Source organism: Gossypium raimondii, unplaced genomic scaffold, assembly GCF_025698545.1.
Source record: "Gossypium raimondii isolate GPD5lz unplaced genomic scaffold, ASM2569854v1 Contig00323, whole genome shotgun sequence".
In the NCBI taxonomy this organism is placed as follows: Eukaryota; Viridiplantae; Streptophyta; class Magnoliopsida; order Malvales; family Malvaceae; genus Gossypium; species Gossypium raimondii.
Window position 1 is genome coordinate 1 of NW_026291423.1, and position 21,348 is coordinate 21,348.

At 55.1% G+C, this 21,348-nt stretch overlaps 1 long non-coding RNA gene and 2 pseudogenes across 2 annotated transcripts; 2 read left to right on the forward strand and 1 right to left on the reverse strand.

Moving 5' to 3' along the window:
• The first annotated feature begins 2,341 nt into the window (after positions 1-2,341).
• On the forward strand, positions 2,342-5,606 carry LOC128038858 (28S ribosomal RNA; annotated as a pseudogene).
• Positions 5,607-7,675: 2,069 nt separating this feature from the next.
• LOC128038857 (uncharacterized) lies at positions 7,676-17,161 on the reverse strand. 2 transcript variants are annotated; one of them, XR_008193662.1, is made up of 2 exons: positions 17,069-17,161; positions 7,676-7,866 (listed from the first exon to the last, which is right to left on the reverse strand). It is a non-coding gene; the product is annotated as an uncharacterized LOC128038857 (long non-coding RNA). The 2 variants fall into 2 exon arrangements; XR_008193661.1 differs by lacking the exon at positions 17,069-17,161 and adding an exon at positions 7,910-8,002.
• LOC128038859 (28S ribosomal RNA) lies at positions 11,513-14,755 on the forward strand (annotated as a pseudogene).
• Positions 17,162-21,348: the final 4,187 nt, after the last annotated feature.

The following is a 21,348-nucleotide window of genomic DNA, read 5'->3' on the forward strand; positions in this document are numbered from 1 at the left end:
AAGTATGAACAAATTGATTTGTGAAGCTGCGAATGGCTCATTAAATCGATTATAGTTTGTTTGATGGTATTTGCTACTCGGATAATAGTAGTAATTCTAGAGCTAATCGTGCAACAAACCCGACTTCTGGAAGGATGCATTTATTAGATAAAAGGTCGGCGGGCTTTGCCGTTGCTACGATGATTCATGATAACTTCGACGGATCGCTTACGGCCTTTGTGCGTGACGCATCATTCAAATTTACGCCCTATCAACTTTCGATGGTAGGATAGTGGCCTACTATGGTGGTGACGGGTGGCGGAGAATTAGGGTTCGATTAGGAGGGAGCACGAAGCGGCTACCACATCCAAGGAAAGCGGCGGTAGCGCAAATTACCCAATCGACACGGGAGGTAGTGACAATAAATAACAATCCGGGCTCTATAGTGCAGTAATTGGAATAAGTACAATCTAAATCCCTTACGAGGATCCATTGGAGGCAAATGCGGTGCCGGCGGAGCGGTAATTCGGCTCAATAGCGTATATTTAAGTTATTGCGAGTTAAAAAGCTCGTAGTTGGACTTAGGGGTGGGTCGGCGGTCCGCCTCACGGTGAGCACCGATGCTGCTCGTCCCTCTTGCGGCGATCGCTCACTGGCCTTAATTGGCGGGTCGTTCCTCGTATTTGTTACTTTGAAGAAATTAGAGTGCTCAAAGCGGGCCTACGCTTGTATACATTAGCATGGGATAACATCATAGGATTTCGATCCTATTGTGTTGGCCTTGGGATCGGAGTAATGATTAACGAGGGACGGTCGGGGCATTCGTATTTCATAGTCGGAGGTGAAATTCTTGGATTTATGAAAGGCGAACAAGCTGAAAGCATTTGCCAAGGATGTTTTCATTAATCAAAGCGAAAGTTGGGGGCTCGAAGGCGATCGGATACCGTCCTAGTCTCAACCATAAGCGATCTTGACCGAGGATCGGCGGATGTTACTTTTAGGACTCATGGGCACCTTATGAAATCAAAGTCTTTGGGTTAGGGGAGTATGGTGCAAAATTTGAAACTTAAAGGAATTGTGGAAGGGCACCACCGAGTGGAGCACTGCGGCTTAATTGACTCAACAGGAAACTTACGAGGTCGGACATAGTAAGGATTAATGATGAGAGCTCTTTCTTGATTCTATGGGTGGTGGTGCATGGCCGTTCTTAGTTGGTGGAAGCGATTTATGCAGTTAATTAGTTAGCGAGCGAGACCTCGACACGCTAACTAGCTACGGAGGTGATCCTCGTGGCTAGCTCTTAGAGGACTATGGCCTTTTAGGCCAAGGAAGTTTGAGGCAATAACAGTGCTGTGATGCCCTTAGATGTTACGGGCATACTTGCGCTTCTGTGATGTATTCAGCGAGTCTATAGCCTTGGCAAGCGGGCCGGGTAATCTTTGAAATTTCATCGTGATGGGGATAGATCATTGCAATTGTTGGTCTTCAGCGAGGAATTCCTAGTAGCGCGAGTCATCAGCTCGCGTTGACTAAATCCGCCCTTTGTACACACCGCCCGTCGCTCCTACCGATTGAATGGTCGGTGAAGTGTTGGGATCGCGGCGGCGTGGGCGGTTATTTGCCCATGACGTCGCGAAGTCGAACCTTATCATTTAGAGGAAGGAGAAGTCGTAACAAGGTTTCCGTAGGTGAACTGCGGAAGGATCATTATCGAAACACGCCTAGCGAGCGACCCATGAGCGAGTTGCAAACAACACGGAGGTGGTGCGGGTGCATCCTCGCCTCTCGCCACCCGTGTCTCGGGCGGCCGGTCTCGTCGTCCCTACGCCCGTCGGGTGGGGTGAGATGCGGGATCAACCTCTTGAGGCAAAGCAGACAAACCCGGCGAATCGCGCCAAGGAATCGAAAGCGAAAAAAGGGCACGTCTTACAGCCGCGCACCGTTCGCGGTGTCGGTGCCGATGATCTTTGTTCTCTTGTCATAAAATATCTGAGCGACTCTCGACAGCGGATATCTCGGCTCGCGCCGATGAAGAGCGTGGCGAAATCGATACTTGGTGTGAATTGCGAATCCGTGAACCATCGAGTCTTTGAGCATAAGTTGCGCCCCAAGCCATTAGGCGAGACACGTCTGCTGGGTGTCACGCATCGTCGCCCCATCCAACCATGAGCCCTCGAGCCTCGGTTGGACCTTGGTGAAATTGGCCTCCGTGCGCTCCGGCCCGGCGGTTGGCCTAAATTCGAGTCCTCGGCGACATCATCGTCATGACGATCGGTGGTAATCTTGTAAGCAACCTCGTTGGTCGTGCGCGTCCGTCGTCGAGACCCTTGAACCCTTCGGCATCGCAGGGGCGGTGCTCGCGCAGCGACCCAGTCGGCGGGATTACCGTGAGTTTAAGCATATCAATAAGCGGAGGAAAAAAACTTACGAGATTCCCCTAGTAGCAATGAGCGAGCGGGAAAAGCCCGGCTTGAGAATCGGTCGCCATCGGCGTCCAATTGTAGTCTGGAGAAGCGTCCTCGTGACGGACCGGGCCCAAGTCCCTGGAAAGGCGCCGGAGAAGGTGAGCCCGTCGTGCGGACCTGTCGCACCACGGTATTGTCTCTGAGTCGGGTTGTTTGGGAATCTGACCCTAATCGGTGATAAATTCCGTCAAAGGCTAAATCTGGCGAGGCCGATGGCGAACAAATACCATGAGGAAAGATGAAAAGGACTTTGAAAGAGAGTCAAAGTGCTTGAAATTGTCGGGAGGAAGCGGATGGGGGCGCGATGCGCCCGGTCGGATGTGGAGCAGCGAGAGCCGTCCGCCCGATCGGCTTCGAGGCGTGGACCGGCGGCTTGGTCGTGGCGGCCCAAGCCGGGCCTTTGATCGCCCGTGGAGGCGTCGTCGCCTCGATCGTGGGATTGAGCCGCGCGCCGCCTCGGCGTGCTTGGCACTGCGTGCTCGGGCGTCGACTGCGGGCTCCCCATTCGGCCCGTCTTGAAACACGGACCAAGGAGTCGACATGTGTGCGAGTCAGCGGGCTAGAAAACCCGTAAAGGCGCAAGGAAGGCTGATTGGCGGGATCCCTGGCGGGTGCACCGCCGACCGACCTTGATCTTGAGAAGGGTTGGTGAGAGCATGCTGTCGGGACGAAAGATGGTGAACTATGCTGGCGGGGCGAAGCGAGAGAAACTCTGGTGGAGGCCCATGGCGATCTTGACGATGCAAATCGTTAAATCGACTTGGGTATAGAGGCGAAAGACTAATCGAACCGTCTAGTAGTGGTTCCTCGAAGTTTCCCTCGGGATATTTGGAGCCCTTAGCGAGTTCTATCGGGTAAAGCCAATGATTAGAGGCATCGAGGCATAGCGCCCTCGACCTATTCTCAAACTTTAAATAGGTAGGGCCAGTGTGGTGCGCCCGTTGAGCAGCGCCACGAATCGAGCTCAAGTGGGCCATTTTGGTAGCGAGGCTGGCGTCTTGGGATGAGCAGGAGCCGGGTTCTGGTGCCCAGCTGGCGCTAACCTAGAACCCACAAAGGGTGTTGGTGGATTAAGGCAGCGGGGCGGTGGTCATGGAAGTGAAATCCGCTAAGGAGTGTGTAACAACTCACTGCCGAATCAACTAGCCCGAAAATGGATGGCGCTTAAGCGCGCGACCTATACCCGGCCGTCGGGGCAAGGGCGAGCCCGATGAGTAGGAGGCCTTGGCGGTCGCCCATAAAACCAGCCTTGAGCAGGCGGGGCGGCCGTCGGTCGAGATCTTGGTGGTAGTAGCAAATATTCAAATGAGAACTTTGAAGGCGAAGAGGAAAGGTTCCATGTGAGCGGCACTTGCACATGGGTTAGTCGATCCTAAGAGGCGGGGAAGCCGTCCGACAGTAGCGATCAGCCTTGAGCTTGAGGAATCGGGTTAAAATTCTGAGCAAGGACCTTGGTGGTGGCAACAGCGTTAGGGAGTCCGGAGGCGTCGGCGGGGGCCTCGGGAAGAGTTATCTTTTACATTTAACGGCACGCCCACCACAGAAGCAGCTCGGTAGGAGGTAGAGTCAATGGCCGGAAGAACACCGCTGCGTCGCGTGGTGTCGGTGCGCCCGTGACCTTGAAAATCCGGAGGACCGAGTGCCGTCGCGCCGGTCGTACTCATAACGCATCAGGTCTCAAGGTGAGCGACCTACGGTCAATGGAACAATGTAGGCAAGGAAGTCGGCAAAATGGATCCGTAACCTCGGGAAAAGGATTGGCTCGAGAAATTTGAGCACGGGGTCCCGATCCGAACCGTCATTCTTAGGCGCCTTTGCTCGGCTGCTCCATGGCGAGGCGAGTCGCCAGCGTCTTGGCCGAGAGGCGGAGGAGCAGCTCCCTCGGGGCCTTCCGAGGCGACGAACGGTCGACTTCGAGCTGAAATGCGGACAAGGGAATCCATTATTTAATTAAAACAAAGCATTGCGATGGTCCTGCGGATGCTCACGCAATGTGATTTACGCGATGCTCACGAATGTCAAAGTGAAGAAATTCAACCAGCGGCGGGTAAGCGGCGGGAGTAACTATGACTCTCTTAAGGTAGCCAAATGCCTCGTCATCTAATTAGTGGCGCGCATGAATGGATTAACGAGATTCCCCTTGTCACATCTACTATCCGGTGAAACCACGACCAAGGAGCAGGCTTGGCGAGAATCGTGAGGAAAGAAGACCTGTTGAGCTTGACTCTAGTCCGACTTTGTGAAATGACTTGAGAGGTGTAGGATAAGTGGGAGCTCTCGGGCGAAATTGAAATACCACTACTTTTAACGTTATTTTACTTATTAGTGAATCGGATGAGGCCACGGCCCTCTTTTTGGACCCAAGGCGGCTTGGCCGGCCGATCAGCGGAAGACATTGTCGGTGGGGAGTTTGGTGAGGCGGCACATCTGTTAAAGATAGCAGGTGTCCTAAGATGAGCTCAGCGAGCAGAAATCTCGTGTGGAACAAAAGGGTAAAAGCTCGTTTGATTACGATTTCGATCTGAATCTGAGCCGTGAAAGCGTGGCCTATCGATCCTTTAGACCTTGAATTTGAAGCTAGAGGTGTCGGAAAAGTTACCACGAGGATAAGCGGCTTGTGGCGATAGCGTTCATAGCGGCGTTGCTTTTGATCCTTGATGTCGGCTCTTCCTATCATTGTGAAGCGAAATTCACCAAGTGTTGGATTGTTCACCCACCAATAGGGAGCGTGGTGGGTTTAGGCCGTCGTGAGGCAGGTTAGTTTACCCTCTTGATGGCAGCGTCGCAATAGTAATTCAACCTAATCGAGAGGAACGTTGATTCGCACAATTGGTCATCGGCGCTTGGTTGAAAACCCGATGTGTGAAGCTACCGTCTTGTTGGATTATGTTGAGCGCCTCTAAGTCGAGAATCCGGGCTAGAAGCGACATATGCGCGCCCGTCGCCGATTGCCGACCAGCGATGGGGCCTCTGGCCCCAAGACGCGTGTCGTGGAGTCGGTGACGCATGGCGGACAAGTCATGGCGCCTCCACAGGCGTAATTCCCACCGGCGGCGGGTAGAATCCTTCTTGAGCGACTTAAATCTGTGACGGGGTATTGTAAGTGGCGAGTGGCCTTCTTGCCACGATCCTTTGAATTGACCCTTTGTAAGCCCGATTCGTCCCTCCCTATCGCCTATCCCATCCCCCTAGTTACATTGCGACCCTACCACAGGGTCCCCGGTGGGGACTTAGTGTAAGGAGTTAGTTAAACACTGGCCGTGCCCCCCCCGTGGAACATGGCTGTGAGGGCCTTTCTTTGGTCTGGTGCGGCTCCCCCTTGTTGGTGACTCAGGGGACTTGTTCAATTTTACGCCCCATCGTGCCATGTTTCATGGACCCAACATTGACTTCTTGTATTTGTTTTGGGCCAGCACAAAATCTTGATTAAAAACACTAAGTCACTAAGTGGAATAAGCGGCACAAAAAAAGCTGTCCCGTTTGGACATGTGGGGAGCTCCCCCTTTGTCGGCACCTTAGTGCCTCGGATGTCTGAGAGCCACAGAGCACCATCGACAACTCTGACCCCTGTTAGTGCGGAGCGTCGGGCTAAAAAAGTGTCCTGTTTGGACATATGGAAACTAAAAAAACGTGTCCTATTTGGACACATGTATATGCGCTGGTAGCGCATTGACCAAGTTTTTTAGCTCTTTAGGGGAAGAGACATTGGCGGCGGGGTTATCGGGGCAATGCTCACGCCCATCGCATGCAGGCGTCGGTGCCCCCACCACCGGTTAGGTTCGGCGGTGCTCAAGCGATCCATCCGGCGAGTATCCGGAATATCTGAAGTCATCATGGGTGAGTCGGTGTCTTGGGTCCCTCCCAATACCAAAGGTAGAATTCAAATATCATTATATGTTCGGTACCCAACAATGAATGAGTTGTCGGTCCCTCCCAATCCAAGGGTAGAATTCGGATAGCCAACAATGGATGAATCCTCCGGTCCCTCCTTTCGCAACAAGAGCCTCCGGCACCTTGGTGGCTCGGATGTGTGGGAGCCTCGGACACCATCGGTAACCTTGATGCTTGGATGTGCGGGAGCCTCGAGGCACCATCGGCACCTTGGTGCATGGATGTCTTGGGAGCATCGGACACCATCGGCAAATTATGCCCTTGGTTGTGGGAAGCCTCGGAGACCATCGGCACCTCGGTGCTATGATGTACGGGAGCCTCGGACACTGTCGGCAACCTAGGCCCTTGGTGCGTCTTGGGAGCCTCGAGCACCATCGGTACCTTGGTGCTTGGATGTCGGGAGCCTCGAGCACCATCGGCACCTTGGTGCATGGATGGCCAGGAGCCTTGAGCACCAAAGCTAAAGTTGGGCCCTGTTGGTGCGGGGCGTCGGGTAAAAAAGTGTCCCCATTTCGGACACATGAATGTCACTGGTAGCGCATTGACCAAGTTTTTAGCTCTTTAGGGGAGGTGATATTGGCGGCGGGGTTGTCGAGGCACGGCCCCATGCCGTATGCGGACGTCGGTGCCCCCACCGCCGGTTAGGTTCGGCGGTGCTCGGCGATCCGTCCGGCGGTGCTCGGCGATCCGTCCGTGCGGTGCTCCGTGAACCGTTCGTAGCATAGGCCCTTGGTCGTGCGGGAGCCTCGGGCACCATCGGCACCTTGGTGCTAGGATGTCTGAGAGCCGGACACCATCGGCAAACTAAGCCCTTGGCCATGAAGGAGCCTCGGGCGCCGCCGGCACCTCGGTGCCGATGTGCGGGAGCCTCGGGCACCATCGGCAACCTAGGCCCTTGGTGCGTGCGGGAGCCTCGGGCACCATCGGCACCTCGGTGCTATGATGTCTGAGGAGCCTCGGACCTTGTCGGCAACCTAGGCCCTTGGTGGTGCGGGAGCCTCGAGGCACCATCGGCACCTTGGTGCTTGGATGTCTGAGGAACCTCGGGCACCATCGGCAACCCTAGGCCCTTGGTCGTGCGAGAGGCTCGGGCACCATCGGCAAACTAAGCCCTTGGTCGTGCGGGAGCCTCGGGCACCATCGAGAAAATAGGCCCTTGGTCGTGCGGGTGCCTCGGCCGCCATCGGCCCCTAGGTGCTGGGATGTGCGGGAGCCTCGGACACCATCGGCAAACTAGGCCCTTGGTCGTGCGGGAGCCTCGGACACTGTCGGCAACCTAGGCCCTTGGTCGTGCGGGAGCCTCGAGCACCATCGACACCTTGGTGCTTGGATGTGCGGGAACCTCGGGCACCATCGGCAACCTAGGCCCTTGGTCGTGCGAGAGGCTCGGGCACCATCGGCAAACTAAGCCCTTGGTCGTGCGGGAGCCTCGGGCACCATCGGTAAAATAGGCCCTTGGTCGTGCGGGGGCCTCGGCCACCATCGGCACCTCGGCCCTTGGTCGTGCGGGAGCCTCGGGCAGCATCGGCACCTCGGTGGCTAGGATGTGCGGGAGCCTCGGACACCATCGGCACCTCGGTGGCTAGGATGTGCGGGAGCCTCGGACACCATCGGCAACTTGGTGCTTGGATGTGCGGGAGCCTCGGGCACCCATCGGCACCTTGGTGCACAGGATGTCTTGAGCTAAGAAGAGTGTCGCATTTGAGACGGTCGAATGTTGCTGGTAGCATATTGTGAAGTTTTTAGCTCTTTAAGGGGTGAGATCCGGCTGCCCCGGCGTGCCCCCCTCGAGCCGAGGTGGGGTGCGTCTAGCCCCCCATGGGGTCGGGTCGATCATAGCGACTCACCAGGGGTGAGTCGGTCGCCGGCGGTGGTGGCGGGGTGACAATTTTCCGGCCGGTCAAGCCGTGCCCATAGAAATGTAATAGCGACTCCAAGACCAAGTTCCTATTGGGCAAAGATCTCTTGGGGTGGCTTATGCATTGCTATGGGCTCGAGCTTGGCTTGCCCTTCGCCCCGTCACGTTTAGGGCGCCTTGTGCATCCCAAGTCGGCGACCACACGGTGCCTTGGCCTTGCCAAGCCCTTGCCGCATTGAAGCGCGCGCGACCCTAGTACCAAGTCCTTTGGTGCAGCGGCCTTTGGGGGTGTAAGTTGAGTTTGTAGGCTCGGTCTTGGCTCGACCAAGTCGGTGGGACTTTTCCCTCGTAGTTCTCGTGCCAGCGGTTGTAGTGCGCCCTCGTTCGTTGTTCCTTCCGCTCCCCTACCATTCGGTTGGGTGGGTACATTGGGCGGTGTGCGTGGGCGCTACTACTAATCATAATAGGCATATGAGTGGCGTTTTGGTTGTGTGTATTGGCGGGCTCCATGCTACTCGCATCGAGCTGTCGATCCGCACTCCTCTTCATTAAGTCCCCTTGTTGTGTCGAACTCAAGGGTGCGATCGGGATCTGTCTTTGCGTACCTAAGCGGATGGAATTATGGATGTGTTGCCGTCCCTTCTCCATCCGTGCCCTTGAGTGCGTGGTGGACCTCAATCGTGCCTTGTGTCCGAGTCGCCCCTTAAATCGGCGTGGCCTCGTCGGTGCTTTGGTGCTCGATCGTGCTTCGGATCGGAAAATATTTTTGAGAGTAGGGTTGAGGCCCTCATCTCTCGATGCCTATGCATTTGTCTCTTGACACAGACGATGCTCGTGCTCTGTTATGACCTCTTAAGTAGCTCACGGGGCATGTTGAGGGCCATGCGGTCTGCGGCGTCGCGGAGAATGCTACTGGTTGATCTGCCGGTAGTCATATGCTTGTCTCAAAGATTAAGCCATGCATGTGTAAGTATGAACAAATTGATTTGTGAAGCTGCGAATGGCTCATTAAATCGATTATAGTTTGTTTGATGGTATTTGCTACTCGGATAGTAGTAGTAATTCTAGAGCTATCGTGCAACAAACCCGACTTCTGGAAGGATGCATTTATTAGATAAAAGGTCGGCGGGCTTTGCCGTTGCTACGATGATTCATGATAACTCGACGGATCATACGGCCTTTGTGCGTGACGCATCATTCAAATTTACGCCTATCAACTTTCGATGGTAGGATAGTGGCCTACTATGGTGGTGACGGGTGGCGGAGAATTAGGGTTCGATTAGGAGGGAGCACGAAAGCGGCTACCACATCCAAGGAAAGGCGGCGGTAGCGCAAATTACCCAATCGACACGGGGAGGTAGTGACAATAAATAACAATACGGGCTCTATGAGTGCAGTAATTGGAATAAGTACAATCTAAATCCCTTAACGAGGATCCATTGGAGGGCAAGTCTGGTGCCCGGCGGCATGGTAATTCCGGCTCAATAAGCGTATATTTAAGTTGTTGCAGTTAAAAAGCTCGTAGTTGGACTTAGGGGTGGGTCGGCCGGTCCGCCTCACGGTGAGCACCGATCTGCTCGTCCCTCTTGCGGCGATCGCTCTGGCCTTAATTGGCGGGTCGTTCCTCGTATTTATTACTTTGAAGAAATTAGAGTGCTCAAAGCGGGCCTACGCTTGTATACATTAGCATGGGATAACATCATAGGATTTCGATCCTATTGTGTTGGCCGGGATCGGAGTAATGATTAACGAGGGACGGTCGGGGCATTCGTATTTCATAGTCGGAGGTGAAATTCTTGGATTTATGAAGGCGAACAAGCTGCGAAAGCATTTGCCAAGGATGTTTTCATTAATCAGAGCGAAAGTTGGGGGCTCGAAGGCGATCGGATACCGTCCTAGTCTCAACCATAAGCGATCTTGAGCCGAGGATCGGCGGATGTTACTTTTAGGACTCATGGCACCTTATGAAATCAAAGTCTTTGGGTTAGGGGAGTATGGTGCATAAAATTTGAAACTTAAAGGAATTGTGGAAGGGCACCACGGGAGTGGAGCACTGCGGCAATTGACTCAACAGGAAACTTACGAGGTCGGACATAGTAAGGATTAATGGTGAGAGCTCTTTCTTGATTCTATGGGTGGTGGTGCATGGCCGTTCTTAGTTGGTGGAAGCGATTTATGCAGTTAATTCCGTTAGCGAGCGAGACCTCGACACTGCTAACTAGCTACGGAGGTGATCCTCCGTGGCTAGCTCTTAGAGGACTATGGCCTTTTAGGCCAAGGAAGTTTGAGGCAATAGCAGTGCTGTGATGCCCTTAGATGTTACGGGCGCCGCGCTTCTGCTGATGTATTCAGCGAGTCTATAGCCTTGGCAAGCGGGCCGGGTAATCTTTGAAATTTCATCGTGATGGGGATAGATCATTGCAATTGTTGGTCTTCAACGAGGAATTCCTAGTAGCGCGAGTCATCATTTCGCGTTGACTAAATCCACGCCCTTTGTACACACGCCCGTCGCTCCTACCGATTGAATGGTCGGTGAAGTGTTGGGATCGCGGCGGCGTGGGCGGTTATTTGCCCATGACGTCGCGAAGTCGAACCTTATCATTTAGAGGAAGGAGAAGTCGTAACAAGGTTTCCGTAGGTGAACTGCGGAAGGATCATTGTCGAAACACGCCTAGCGAGCGACCCTTGAGCGAGTTGCAAACAACACGGAGGTGGTGCGGGTGCATCCTCGCCTCTCGCCACCCGTGTCTCGGGCGGCCGGTCTCGTCGTCCCTCGCCCGTCGGGTGGGGTGAGATGCGGGATCAACCTCTTGAGGCAAAGCGAACAAACCCGCGCGAATCGCGCCAAGGAATCGAAAGCGAAAAAGGGGCCGTCTTACATGCCGCACCGTTCGCGGTGTCGGTGCTTGATGATCTTTGTTCTCTTGTGCATAAAATATCTGAGCGACTCTCGACAGCGGATATCTCGGCTCTCGCGCCGATGAAGAGCGTGGCGAAATCGATACTTGGTGTGAATGCGAGAATCCGTGAACCATCGAGTCTTTGAGCATAAGTTGCGCCCCAAGCCATTAGGCGAGACACGTCTGCTGGGTGTCACGCATCGTCGCCCCATCCAACCATGAGCCCTCGAGCCTCGGTTGGACCATGGCGAAATTGGCCTCCGTGCGCTCCGGCCCGGCGGTTGGCCTAAATTCGAGTCCTCGGCGACATCATCGTCATGACGATCGGTGGTAATCTTGTAAGCAACCTCGTTGGTCGTGCGGCGTCCGTCGTCGAGACCCTTGAACCCTTCGGCATCGCAGGGGCGGTGCTCGCATCGCGACCCAGTCGGCGGGATTACCGTGAGTTTAAGCATATCAATAAGCGGAGGAAAAAACTTACGAGATTCCCTAGTAGCAATGGCGAGCGGGAAAAGCCCGGCTTGAGAATCGGTGCGCCATCGGCGTCCAATTGTAGTCTGGAGAAGCGTCCTCGGCTGACGGGGGCCCAAGTCCCTGGAAGAAGCGCGCGGGAAGGTGAAAGCCCGTCGTGCGGACCTGTCGCACCACAGTGTATCTCTGAGTCGGGTTGTTTGGGAATCTGACCCTAATCGGCGGTAAATTCCGTCAAGGCTAAATCTGGGCGAGGCCGATGGCGAACAAATCTGCATGAGGAAAGATGAAAAGGACTTTGAAAAGAGAGTCAAAGTGCTTGAAATTGTCGGGAGGAAGCGGATGGGGGCGGCGATGCGCCCGGTCGGATGTGGAGCAGCGAGGCCGTCCGCCGATCGGCTTCGAGGCGTGGACCGGCTTGGTCGTGTGGCGGCCCAAGCCGGGCCTTTGATCGCCCGTGGAGGCGTCGTCGCCTCGATCGTGGGATTCAGCCGCGCCGCCTCGGCGTGCCCGGCACTGCGTGCTCGGGCGTCGACTGCGGGCTCCCATTCGGCCCGTCTTGAAACACGGACCAAAAGTCGACATGTGTGCGAGTCAGCGGGCTAGAAAACCCGTAAGGCGCAAGGAAGCTGATTGGCGGGATCCCTCGCGGGTGCACCGCCGACCGACCTTGATCTTCGAGAAGGGTTGGTGAGAGCATGCTGTCGGGACGAAAGATGGTGAACTATGCTGGCGGGCGAAGCGAGAGAAACTCTGGTGGAGGCCATGGCGATCTTGACGATGCAAATCGTTAAATCGACTTGGGTATAGAGGCGAAAGACTAATCGAACCGTCTAGTAGTGGTTCCTCAGAAGTTTCCCTCGGGATATTTGGAGCCCTTAGCGAGTTCTGTCGGGTAAAGCCAATGATTAGAGGCATCGAGGCATAGCGCCCTCGACCTATTCTCAAACTTTAAATAGGTAGGGCCAGTGTTTTGCCCGTTGAGCAGCGCCCAGAATCGAGCTCAAGTGGGCCATTTTTGGTAGCGAGGCTGGCGTCTTGGGATGAGCAGGAGCCGGGTTCACGGTGCCCAGCTGGCGCTAACCTAGAACCCACAAAGGGTGTTGGTCGATTAAGGCAATGGGGCGGTGGTCATGGAAGTGAAATCCGCTAAGAGTGTGTAACAACTCACTGCCGAATCAACTAGCCCGAAAATGGATGGCGCTTAAGCGCGCGACCTATCCCGGCCGTCGGGGCAAGGGCGAACCCGATGAGTAGGAGGCGGCGGTGCGCCATAAAACCGAGGCCTTGAGCAGGCGGGGCGGCCGTCGGTGCGAGATCTTGGTGGTAGTAGCAAATATTCAAATGAGAACTTTGAAGGCGAAGAGGGAAAGGTTCCATGTGAGCAGCACTTGCACATGGGTTAGTCGATCCTAAGAGGCGGGGAAGCCGTCCAACAGTAGCGATCAGCCTTGAGCTTGAGGAATCGGGTTAAAATTCTGAGCAGGGACCTTGGTGGTGGCAACAGCGTTAAAGTCCGGAGGCGTCGGCGGGGCCTCGGGAAGAGTTATCTTTTACATTTAACGGCTGCCCACCACAGAAGCAGCTCGGTAGGAGGTAGAGTCAATGGCCGGAAAGCACCGCCGCGTCGCGTGGTGTCGGTCGCCCGTGACCTTGAAAATCCGGAGGACCGAGTGCCGTCCGCGCCGGTCGTACTCATAACGCATCAGTCTCAAGGTGAGCGACCTACGGTCAATGGAACAATGTAGGCAAGGAAGTCGGCAAAATGGATCCGTAACCTCGGGAAAAGGATTGGCTCACGAAATTTGAGCACGGGGTCCCGATCCGAACCGTCATTCTTGGCGCCTTTGCTCGGCTGCTCCATGGCGAGGCGGGTCGCCAGCGTCTGCCGGCGAGAGAGACGGATGAGAGCAGCTCCCTCGGGGCCTTCCAGGCGACGAGCAGTCGACTCGAGCTGAAATGCGGACAAGGGAATCCATTTTTAATTAAAACAAAGCATTGCGATGGTCCTGCGGATGCTCACGCAATGTGATTTACGCTTGATGCTCACGAATGTCAAAGTGAAGAAATTCAACCAAGCGGCGGGTAAGCGGCGGGAGTAACTATGACTCTCTTAAGGTAGCCAAATGCCTCGTCATCTAATTAGTGGCGCATGAATGGATTAACGAGATTCCCCTTGTCACATCTACTATCCGGTGAAACCACGACCAAGGAGCGGGCTTGGCGAGAATCGTGAGGAAAGAAGACCTGTTGAGCTTGACTCTAGTCCGACTTTGTGAAATGACTTGAGAGGTGTAGGATAAGTGGGAGCTCTCGGCGAAATTGAAATACCACTACTTTTAACGTTATTTTACTTATTAGTGAATCGGGATGGCACGGCCCTCTTTTTGGACCCAAAGGCGGCCGGCCCGGCCGATCGAGCGGAAGACATTGTCGGTGGGGAGTTTGGTGAGGCGGCACATCTGTTAAAGATACAGGTGTCCTAAGATGAGCTCAGCGAGCAGAAATCTCGTGTGGAACAAAAGGGTAAAAGCTCGTTTGATTACGATTTCGATCTGAATCTGAACCGTGAAAGCGTGGCCTATCGATCCTTTAGACCTTGAATTTGAAGCTAGAGGTGTCGGAAAAGTTACCACGGGGATAAGCGGCTTGTGGCGATAGCGTTCATAGCGGCGTTGCTTTTGATCCTTGATGTCGGCTCTTCCTATCATTGTGAAGCGAAATTCACCAAGTGTTGGATTGTTCACCCACCAATAGGGAGCGTGGTGGGTTTAGGCCGTCGTGAGGCAGGTTAGTTTACCCTCTTGATGGCAGCGTCGCAATAGTAATTCAACCTAATCTGAGAGGCAGTTGATTCGCACAATTGGTCATCGGCGCTTGGTTGAAAAGCGATGTGTGAAGCTACCGTCTGTTGGATTATGGTGAACGCCTCTAAGTCGAGAATCCGGGCTAGAAGCGACATATGCGCCCGTCGCCCGATTGCCGACCCCATGATGGGGCCTCTGGCCCCCAAAGACGCGTGTCGTGGAGTGCGGTGACATGGCGGACAAGTCATGGCGCCTCCACAGGCGTAATTCCCACGGCGGCGGGTAGAATCGCTGAGGCGACTTAAATCTGTGACGGGGTATTGTAAGTGGCGAGTGGCCTTCTTGCCACGATCCTTTGGATTGACCCTTTGTAAGCCGATTCGTCCCTCCCCTATCGCCTATCCCATCCCCCCTAGTTCTGTTGCACGACCCTACCCTGGGGTCCCCAGGTGGGGAGACTTGGTGTAAGGAGTTAGTTAAACACCTGGCCGTGCCGCCCCCCCTTCGTGGAACATGGCTGTGAGGGGCCTTTCTTTGGTCTGGTGCGGCTCCCCTTGATTGGTGACTCAGGGGACTTGTTCAATTTTACGCCCCATCGTGCCATGTTTCATGGACCCAACATTGACTTCTTGTATTTGTTTTGGGCCATGACAAAATCTTGATTAAAAACACTAAGTCACTAAGTGGAATAAGCGGCACAAAAAAGCATCCCGTTTGGACATGTGGGGAGCTCCCCCTGTCGGCACCTTAGTGCCTCGGATGTCTGAGAACCCACAGAGCACCATCGACAACTCTGACCCCTGTTGGTGCGAGCGTCGGGCTAAAAAAGTGTCCTGTTTGGGACATATGGAAACTAAAAAAACGTGTCCTATTTAGGACACATGTATATACTTTGGTAGCGCATTGACCAAGTTTTTAGCTCTTTAGGGGAAGAGACATTGGCGGCGGGGGTTATCGAGGGCAATGCTCACGCCCATCGCATGCCAGGCGTCGGTGCCCCACCACCGGTTAGGTTCGGCGGTGCTCGGCGATCCATCCGCGAGTATCCGGAATATCTGAAGTCATCATGGGTGAGTCGGTGTCTTGGGTCCCTCCCAATACCAAAGGTAGAATTCAAATATCATTATATGTTCGGTACCCAACAATGAATGAGTTGTCGGTCCCTCCCAATCCAAGGGTAGAATTCGGATAGCCAACAATGGATGAATCCTCCGGTCCCTCCTTTCGCAACAAGAGCCTCCGGCACCTTGGTGGCTCGGATGTGTGGGAGCCTCGAGACACCATCGGTAACCTTGATGCTTGGATGTGCGGGAGCCTCAGACACCATCGGTCACCTTGGTGCTTGGATGTGCGGGAGCATCGGACACCATCGGCAAATTATGCCCTTGGTTGTGGGAAGCCTCGGAGACCATCGGCACCTCGGTGCTATGATGTCTGGGAGCCTCGGACCTTTGTCGGCAACCTAGGCCCTTGGTGCGTGCGGGAGCCTCGAGCACCATCGGTACCTTGGTGCTTGGATGTGCGGGAGCCTCGAGCACCATCGGCACCTTGGTGCATGGATGGCCAGGAGCCTTGAGCACCAAAGCTAAAGTTGGGCCCTGTTGGTGCGGGGCGTCGGGTAAAAAGTGTCCCCATTTAGGACACATGAATGTCACTGGTAGCGCATTGACCAAGTTTTTAGCTCTTTAGGGGAGGTGATATTGGCGGCGGGGGTTGTCGAGGCACGGCCCATGCCGTATGCGGACGTCGGTGCCCCCCATGCCGGTTAGGTTCGGCGGTGCTCGCGATCCGTCCGGCGGTGCTCGGCGATCCGTCCGGCGGTGCTCCGTGAACCGTTCCGTAGCATAGGCCCTTAGTCGTGCGGGAGCCTCGGGCACCATCGGCACCTTGGTGCTAGGATGTCTGAGCCGGACACCATCGGCAAACTAAGCCCTTGGCCATGAAGGAGCCTCGCGGCGCCATCGGCACCTCGGTGCCGATGTCGCGGGAGCCTCGGGCACCATCGGCAACCTAGGCCCTTGGTCGTGCGGGAGCCTCGGGCACCATCGGCACCTCGGTGCTATGATGTCTGGGAGCCTCGGACCTTGTCGGCAACCTAGGCCCTTGGTCGTGCGGGAGCCTCGAGCACCATCGGCACCTTGGTGCTTGGATGTCTGGGAACCTCGGGCACCATCGGCAACCTAGGCCCTTGGTGCGTGCGAGAGGCTCGGGCACCATCGGCAAACTAAGCCCTTGGTCGTGCGGGGAGCCTCGGGCACCATCGAGAAAATAGGCCCTTGGTCGTGCGGGTGCCTCGGCCGCCATCGGCCCCTAGGTCTTTGGGATGTGCGGGAGCCTCGGACACCATCGGCAAACTAGGCCCTTGGTCGTGCGGGAGCCTCGGACCTTTGTCGGCAACCTAGGCCCTTGGTCGTCGGGAGCCTCGAGCACCATCGACACCTTGGTGCTTGGATGTGCAGGGAACCTCGGGCACCATCGGCAACCTAGGCCCTTGGTGCGTGCGAGAGGCTCGGGCACCATCGGCAAACTAAGCCCTTGGTCGTCGGGGAGCCTCGGGCACCATCGGTAAAATAGGCCCTTGGTGCGTGCGGGGCCTCGGCCACCATCGGCACCTCGGCCCTTGGTCGTGCGGGAGCCTCGGCCACCATCGGCACCTTGGTGGCTCGGATGTCTGGGAGCCTCGGGCGGCATCGGCACCTCGGTGGCTAGGATGTGCGGGAGCCTCGGACACCATCGGCAACTTGGTGCTTGGATGTGCGGGAGCCTCGGGCACCCATCGGCACCTTGGTGCACAGGATGTCTTGAGCTAAGAAGAGTGTCGCATTTGAGACGGTCGAATGTTGCTGGTAGCATATTGTGAAGTTTTTAGCTCTTTAAGGGGTGAGATCCATTGCCCCGGCGTGCCCCCTCCGAGCCGAGGTGGGGTGCGTCTAGCCCCCATGGGGGTCGGGTTAATCATAGCGACTCTGCAGGGGTGAGTCGGTCATGCCGTGGTGGTGGTAGGGGTGACAATTTTCCGGCGGTCAAGCCGTGCCCATAGAAATGTAATAGCGACTCCAAGACCAAGTTCCCTATTGGGCAAAGATCTCTTGGGGTGGCTTATGCATTGCTATGGGCTCGAGCTTAACTTGCCCTTCGCCCCGTCACGTTTAGGGCGCCTTGTGCATCCCAAGTCGGCGACCACACGGTGCCTTGGCCTTGCCAAGCCCTTGCCGCATTGAAGCGCCCGCGACCCTAGTACCAAGTCCTTTGGCAGCAGCGGCCTTTGGGGGTGTAAGTTGAGTTTGTAGGCTCGGTCTTGGCTCGACCAAGTCCGGTGGGACTTTTCCCTCGTAGTTCTCGTGCCAGCGGTTGTAGTGCGCCCTCGTTCGTTGTTCCTTCCGCTCCCCTACCATTCGGTTGGGTGGGCATTGGGCGGTGTGCGTGGGCGCTACTACTAATCATAATAGGCATATGAGTGGCGTTTTGGTTGTGTGTATTGGCGGGCTCCATGCTACTGCGCATCGAGCTGTCGATCCGCACTCCTCTTCATTAAGTCCCCTTGTTGTGTCGAACTCAAAGTGCGATCGGGATCTGTCTTTGCGTACCTAAGCGGATGGAATTATGGATGTGTTGCCGTCCCTTCTCCATCCGTGCCCTTGAGTGCGTGGTGGACCTCAATCGTGCCTTGTGTCGAGTCGCGCCCCTTAAATCGGCGTGGCCTCGTCGGTGCTTTGGTGCTCGATCGTGCTTCGGATCTGGAAAATATTTTTGAGAGTAGGGTTGAGGCCCTCATCTCTCGATGCCTATGCATTTGTCTCTTGACACAGACGATGCTCGTGCTCTGTTATGACCTCTTAAGTAGCTCACGGGGCATGTTGAGGGCCATGCGGTCTCTGCGGCGTCGCGGAGAATGCTACTGGTTGATCTGCCGGTAGTCATATGCTTGTCTCAAAGATTAAGCCATGCATGTGTAAGTATGAACAAATTGATTTGTGAAGCTGCGAATGGCTCATTAAATCGATTATAGTTTGTTTGATGGTATTTGCTACTCGGATAACCGTAGTAATTCTAGAGCTATCGTGCAACAAACCCGACTTCTGGAAGGATGCATTTATTAGATAAAAGGTCGGCGGGCTTTGCCGTTGCTCGATGATTCATGATAACTCGACGGATCGCTTACGGCCTTTGTGCGTGACGCATCATTCAAATTTACGCCTATCAACTTTCGATGGTAGGATAGTGGCCTACTATGGTGGTGACGGGTGGCGGAGAATTAGGGTTCGATTAGGAGGGAGCACGAAAGCGGCTACCACATCCAAGGAAAGGCGGCGGTAGCGCAAATTACCCAATCGACACGGGGAGGTAGTGACAATAAATAACAATACCGGGCTCTATGAGTGCAGTAATTGGAATAGTACAATCTAAATCCTTAACGAGGATCCATTGGAGGCAAATGCGGTGCCCGGTGACGCGGTAATTCCGGCTCAATAGCGTATATTTAAGTTGTTGCAGTTAAAAAGCTCGTAGTTGGACTTAGGGGTGGGTCGGCCGGTCCGCCTCACGGTGAAACCGATGCCTTTCGTCCCTCTTGCGGCGATCGCTCTGGCCTTAATTGGCGGGTCGTTCCTCGTATTTGTTACTTTGAAGAAATTAGAGTGCTCAAAGCGCGGGCCTACGCTTGTATACATTAGCATGGGATAACATCATAGGATTTCGATCCTATTGTGTTGGCCTTGGGATCGGAGTAATGATTAACGAGGGGACGGTCGGGGCATTACGTATTTCATAGTCGGAGGTGAAATTCTTGGATTTATGAAGGCGAACAAGCTGCAAGCATTTGCCAAGGATGTTTTCATTAATCAGAGCGAAAGTTGGGGGCTCGAAGGCGATCGGATACCGTCCTAGTCTCAACCATAAGCGATGCCGACCGAGGATCGGCGGATGTTACTTTTAGGACTCATGGCACCTTATGAAATCAAAGTCTTTGGGTTAGGGAGTATGGTGCAAAATTTGAAACTTAAAGGAATTGTGGAAGGGCACCACCGGGAGTGGAGCACTGCGGCAATTGACTCAACAGAAACTTACGGGTCGGACATAGTAAGGATTGATGGTGAGAGCTCTTTCTTGATTCTATGGGTGGTGGTGCATGGCCGTTCTTAGTTGGTGGAAGCGATTTATGCAGTTAATTAGTTATGAGCGAGACCTCGACTGCTAACTAGCTACGGAGGTGATCCTCCGTGGCTAGCTTCTTAGAGGACTATGGCCTTTTAGGCCAAGGAAGTTTGAGGCAATAGCAGTGCTGTGATGCCCTTAGATGTTACGGGCGCCTGCGCTTCTGTGATGTATTCAGCGAGTCTATAGCCTTGGCGGCGGGCCGGGTAATCTTTGAAATTTCATCGTGATGGGGATAGATCATTGCAATTGTTGGTCTTCAGCGAGGAATTCCTAGTAGCGCGAGTCATCGGCTCGCGTTGACTAAATCACGCCCTTTGTACACACCGCCGTCGCTCCTACCGATTGAATGGTCGGTGAAGTGTTGGGATCGCGGCGGCGTGGGCGGTTCATTTGCCCATGACGTCGCGAAGTCGAACCTTATCATTTAGAGGAAGGAGAAGTCGTAACAAGGTTTCCGTAGGTGAACTGCGGAAGGATCATTGTCGAAACACTGCCTAGCGAGCGACCCATGAGCGAGTTGCAAACAACACGGAGGTGGTGCGGGTGCATCCTCGCCTCTCGCCACCCGTGTCTCGGGCGGCCGGTCTCGTCGTCCCTACGCCCGTCGGGTGGGGTGAGATCGGGATCAACCTCTTGAGGCAAAGCGAACAAACCCGTGCGAATCGCGCCAAGGAATCGAAAGCGAAAAAAGGGCCGTCTTACAGCCGCCCGCACCGTTCGCGGTGTCGGTGCTTGATGATCTTTGTTCTCTTGTGCATAAAATATCTGAGCGACTCTCGACAGCGGATATCTCGGCTCTCGCGCCGATGAAGAGCGTGGCGAAATCACGATACTTGTGTGTGGTGCGAATCCGTGAACCATCGAGTCTTTGAGCGCAAGTTGCGCCCCAAGCCATTAGGCGAGACACGTCTGCTGGGTGTCACGCATCGTCGCCCCATCCAACCATGAGCCCTCGAGCCTCGGTTGGACCGCGGGCGAAATTGGCCTCCGTGCGCTCCTGACCCGGCGGTTGGCCTAAATTCGAGTCCTCGGCGACATCATCGTCGCGACGATCGGTGGTAATCTTTGTAAGCAACCTCGTTCGGTCGTGCGCGTCCGTCGATCGAGACCCTTGAACCCTTCGGCATCGCAAGGGCGGTGCTCGCGCGCGACCCAGTCGGCGGGATTACCGTGAGTTTAAACATATCAATAAGCGGAGGAAAAAAACTTACGAGATTCCCCTAATAGCAATGGCGAGCGGGAAAAGCCCGGCTTGAGAATCGGTGCGCCATCGGCGTCCGAATTGTAGTCTGGAGAAGCGTCCTCGGTGACGGGCCGGGCCCAAGTCCCTGGAAAAAGCGTAGGGAAAGGTGAAGCCCGTCGTGCGGACCTGTCGCACCACAGTATTCTCTGAGTCGGGTTGTTTGGGAATCTGACCCTAATCGGTGATAAATTCCGTCAAAGGCTAAATCTGGGCGAGGCCGATGGCGAACAAATCTGCATGAGGAAAGATGAAAAGGACTTTGAAAGAGAGTCAAGAGTGCTTGAAATTGTCGGGAGGAAGCGGATGGGGGCGGCGATGCGCCCGGTCGGATGTGGAGCAGCGAGGCCGTCCGCCCGTCGGCTTCGAGGCGTGGACCAAAGCATGGTCGTGGCGGCCCAAGCCGGGCCTTTGATCGCCCGTGGAGGCGTCGTCGCCTCGATCGTGGGATTCAGACCGCGCCGCCTCGGCGTGCCCGGCACTGCGTGCTCGGGCGTCGACTGCGGGCTCCCATTCGGCCCGTCTTGAAACACGGACCAAGAGTCGACATGTGTGCGAGTCAGCGGGCTAGAAAACCCGT